Source organism: Marmota monax, unplaced genomic scaffold (genome assembly GCF_021218885.2).
Source record: "Marmota monax isolate L192 unplaced genomic scaffold, Marmota_monax_Labrador192_F-V1.1 WCK01_AAM20220418_F8-fsc00874, whole genome shotgun sequence".
Lineage (NCBI taxonomy): Eukaryota > Metazoa > Chordata > Mammalia > Rodentia > Sciuridae > Marmota > Marmota monax.
Window position 1 is genome coordinate 1 of NW_026692206.1, and position 5,556 is coordinate 5,556.

Genomic DNA, 5,556 nt, shown 5'->3' on the forward strand with positions numbered 1-5,556 from the left:
GGATATCATAAAAAAAAAAACAAATTTAAGAGTCATTGGGATAGAGGAAGGTATAGAGGTCCAAACCAAAGGAATGAGCAATCTCTTAAATGAAATAATTTTAGAAAACTTTCCAGACATGAAAAATGAAACGGATTTACAAATCCTAGAAGCCTACAGGACGCTGAATATTCAAAACCACAACAGACCGCCGCCAATCACATTATTATGAAGATATCCAACATACAGAACAAGGAGAGAATATCAAAAGCTACAAGAGAAAGGAGGCAGATTACATTTAGGGGTAAACCAATTAGGTTAACGGCTGATTTCTCATCACAGACACTGAAAGCGAGATCTTGGAACAATGTTTTTCAAATGCTGAAAGATAATGGGTGCCAACCAAGAATATTGTATCCAGCAAAACTAAGCTTCAGGTTTGACAATGAAATAAAAATCTTCCATGATAAACAAAAGTTAAAAGAATTCACAGCCAGAAAAACAGCACTGCAAAGCATTTTGGGCAAAACACTACACAAAGAGGAAATGAAAAACAACAACAAAAACCAACAGTGGGAAGTACCTCAGTAAAGTGGGGGGATAAAAAACTAATCAAAGAGGAAAAACAAACCAAATTTTAAAAATAATTAAATAAATAAACAAACATGACTGGAAGTACAAACAATATATCAATAGTAACCCTAAATGTTAATGGCTTAAACTCACCAATTAAATGACATAGGCTAGTAACCTGGATTTAAAAAGAAGATCAAACAATATGCTGCCTTCAGGAGACTCATCTGACAGGAAAAGACACACAGAGCCTGAAGGTGAAAGGCTGGGAAAAATCATACCATGCACATGGACCGCGGAAGCAAGCAGGGGTGCTATACTCATATCAAATAAAATCGACTTCAAGCCTAAATTAATCAAAAGGGATAAAGAAGGACACTACATATTGTTAAAGGGAACCATTCAACAATAAGACATAACAATTATCAATTTATATGCCCCAAACAATGGTGCTGCTATGTTCATAAAACAAACTCTCCTCAAGTTCAATGGACAAATTGACCACAACACAGTAATTATGGGTGACTTCCACACACCTCTTTCACCACTAGACAGATATTCCAAACAAAAGTTGAATAAAGAAACTATAGAACTCAATAACACAATTAATAACCTAGACTTAACTGACATATATAGGATATATCAACCATCAACAAGCGGATATACTTTTTTCTCAGCAGCACATGGATCCTTCTCAAAAGTAGACCATATATTATGCCATAGGGCAACTCTTAGCAATTATAAAGGAGTAGAGATAATACCATGCATCTTATCTGATCATAATGGAATGAAACTGAAAATCAACGATAAAAGAAGGAGGGAAAAATCCTAATCACTTGGAGAATGAACAATATGTTACTGAATGATCAATGGGTTACAGAAGACATCAAGGAGGAAATTAAAAAAATCATTGAGATAAATGAAAACACAGACACAACATATCGGAATCTATGGGATACAATGAAAGCAATTCTAAGAGTAAAATTCATTGCTTGGAATTCATTACTCAAAAAAAGGAAAAACCAACACATAAATGATCTCACACTTCATCTCAAAGCCTTTGAAAAAGAAGAGCAAAACAACAGCAAATGTAGTAGAAGGGAAGAAATAAATAAAATCAGAGCTGAAATCAATGATATTGAAATAAAACAAACAATTGAAAAAATTGACAAAACTAAAAGTTGGTTCTTTGAAAAAATAAATAAGATCAACAGACCCTTAGCTATGAAAATGAAGAGAAGAAGAGAGAGAACTCAAATTACTAGCATACGGGATGAAAAGGGCAATATCACAACAGACATTGCAGAAATACAGATGATAATTAGAAATTATTTCAAAACCTTATACACCAATAAAATAGAAATAGTGAAGGCATCGATAAATTTCTTAAGTCATATGATCAGCCCAGATTGAGTCAAGAGGATATACACAACTTAAACAGACCAATATCAATTGAGGAAATAGAAGAAGCCATCAAAAGACTACCAACCAAGGAAAGCCCAGGACCGGATGGGTATACAGCAGAGTTTTACAAAACCTTTAAAGAAGAATTAATACCAATACTTTTCAAGCTATCTTGTGAAATAGAAAAAGAGGGAGTACTTCCAAATTCATTCTACGAGGCCAACATCACCCTGATTCCTAAACCACATAAGGACACTCCAAAGAAAGAAAATTACAAACCAATATCTCTAATGAACATAGATGCAAAAATCCTCAATAAAATTATGGCAAATCGGATACAAAAACATATCAAAAAGATCATGCACCATGATCAAGTAGGATTCATCCCTGGGATGCAAGGCTGGTTCAATATACGGAAATCAATAAATGTTATTCACCACATCAATAGACTTAAAGATAAAAACCATATGATCATCTCAATAGATGCAGAAAAAGCATTCAACAAAATACAACATCTCTTTATGTTCAAAACATTAGAAAAACTAGGGATAACAGGAACTGACCTCAACATTGTAAAAGCTATTTATGCTAAGGCTCAGGCTAGCATCATTCTACATGGGGAAAAATTGAAGGCATTCCCCCTAAAATCTGGAACAAGACAGGGATGCCCTCTCTCACCACTCCTATTCAACATAGTTTTCGAAACACTGGCCAGAGCAATAAGACAGACGATAGAAATTAAAGGCATAAAAATAGGAAAAGAAGAACCGAAATTAGCACTATTTGCGGATGACATGATCCTATACTTAACGGACCCAAAAGGTTCTGACAAAAAATGTCTAGAACTAGTATATTAATTCAGCAAACTGGCGGGTTATAAAATCAACACTCATAAGTCTAAGGCATTCCTGTATATCAGTGACAAACCCTCTGAAAGGGAAATCAAGACAACCACCCCATTCACAATATCCTCAAAAAAAATAAAATATTTTGGAATCAACCTAACAAAAGAGGTGAAAGACCTTTACAAAGAAAACTACAGAACCCTAAAGAGGGAAATAGAAGAAGACCTTAGAAGATGGAAAGATATACCTTGTTCATGTATAGGCAGATGCCCTTCAACAGATGAATGAATTTTAAAAATGTGGCATTTATACACAATGGAATATTACTCAGCACTAAAAAATAACAAAATCATGTCATTTGCAGGGAAATGGATGGCACTAGAGCAGATTATGCTAAGCGAAGTTAGCCAATCCCTAAAAAACAAATGCTGAATGTCTTCTCTGATATAAGGGAGATGACTCAAAACACAGTAGGAAGGAAGAGCATGAGAAGAAGATTACCACGAAACAAGGAAAAGAGGTGGGAGGGAAAGGGAGGGAGAAGGGGAATTGCATGGAAGATGGAAGGAGACCCTCATGGGTTCACAAAATACATATACGATGGTGTGAGGGGGAAGGGAAGGATAAAAAAGAGAGATAAGTGTCACACTAGAATGGGTAGAGAATAGTGATGGGAGGGGAGGGGAGGGGAGGGGGAGATAGGGAGGGCAGCAGAATACAACTGACTCTAGGATTGCTGTATGTATACACATGGATGTATAACCAACGTGATCCTGCAATTTGTATACCTGGAAAAATGAGAATTCATACCGTATTTGAATCAAATGTATGATATGTTAAGATCATTGTATTGTCTTGAGCAACTAATTAGAAAAAAGACTCCTAAGGCACAGAAGTAAAATCAAGAATCAATAAATTGTATGGATTTAAACTAAAAAACTTCTCAGAAAACAAACAATAACATGGAGAGAGAGCCTACAGAATGGAGAAATTCTTTATCACATGCACCTCAGATAGAGCATTAATTTCCAAGATATATAGAGAACTCAAAACTCTTAACAACAACAACAAAAAACAACTAACCCAATCAATAAATGGGCTAAGGAACTGACTGAACAGACAATTCAAAGAAGAACAAATACCATCAATCAACAAATATATGAAAAAATGTTCAACATCTCTAGCAATTAGATAAATGCAAATCAAAACTACACTGAGATTCCATTTCACTCCAGTTAGAATGGCAATTATCAAGAATACCAACAAAAAAACTGTTGACAAAGATGTGGGGTAAAAGTTACACTCATACATTGATGGTGGGACTGCAAATTGATGAAACTACTATGGAAATCAGTATGGAGCTTCCTCGTAAAACTTGGAATGGAACCACCATTTGACCCAATTATCCCCTCTTAGGTTTATAACCAAAGGACTTAAAATCAGCATCCATATCAATGTTTGTTTATAGCAGCTCAATTCACAATAGCTAAGCTATGGAACCAACCTAGGTGCCCTTCAAAAGATGAATGGATAAAAAAACTGTGGTGTGTACATATATACCCAATGGAATATTACTCAGCCTTAAAGAAAAATGAAATCATGGCATTTTCCAGTAAATGGATGGAGCTGGAGAATATCATGCAAAACAAAATAAGCCAGTCCCAAAGAACCAAAGGCCAAATGTTTTTTCTCATATGTAGATGCTAATTCACAATAAGGTGGGGGTGGGTAGGGAAAAATAAGGGTATTTTGAATTAGAGTAGAGTGAAGGAAGGAAAGAGGACATAGAGGAAGAAAGGACAGTACAATGAATCAGACATTACCCTATGTGCATATATATTTACACAACTGTTGTAATTTTATATCATGTACAACTAGAAGAATGAGAAGTTATACTCCATTTATGCATGATGCATTAAAATGCATTCTACTATCATGTATAACTAATTAGAACAAAACACTGATCTAAGAAATAATGTGGCAATAGTAATTTTCCATTTATTTAAAGTCCCTCTCCTGGAGATATTTGCATCAATTCTTATAATACCTCCTTAAAAGGACCATAAAATCAAAGACTTTACAAGAGTAAACTGTTTGGTCAGGTCTCATCATGTATAACTGCCAGAATGAAACAAATAACTCCTATTGAACTGATTACTGGCTTACATTGTCCACACAAGATCTCAGGTCTTAGTTGGTAATTCCCAGGAATACCTGAAGTGTGTCTTGTGAGAGTTCATGAACACTCCTCCCTATTACCAAGAGGAATCCACCATGTTCTCCCCTTTCACTGCTGTCTGCTGCTGAAAAAATAACACAAAGGTATTTGATGGAATTCAGTGCAGCAGAAGCTCACCATGAAGATGTCCATGTCTTTGAAAAGATGAGGCCTCCTGTTGATGGCAAAACTCCTGGCAAAACCCTGAAAACAAAATGATGCTAGTTTCCTCAGAAGCTTCTATGCCCTAAAACAGTCATAAGTGTCATGTAGAATTGGAGAGGATATGCTGCTTCTCCACTTTCTGACACCCTTTATCAGAAAAGGGTGTACCCATGTCTGACAGAGTGGCTCACCTAGATTCCCTCCCTCTCTTTCTGAAATGCTCAGATAACCATGGGGCCAGTCCAGAGGCTCATCCAAAAAACAGACCTGTACACACTTAAAAAAACATCCAAAAAACAGAAGTACACACTTTCTTAGTCACTTCCAGCCAAAATTAAAAGAAAAACATGGAGGGGTTCAGGGGTAATGCAA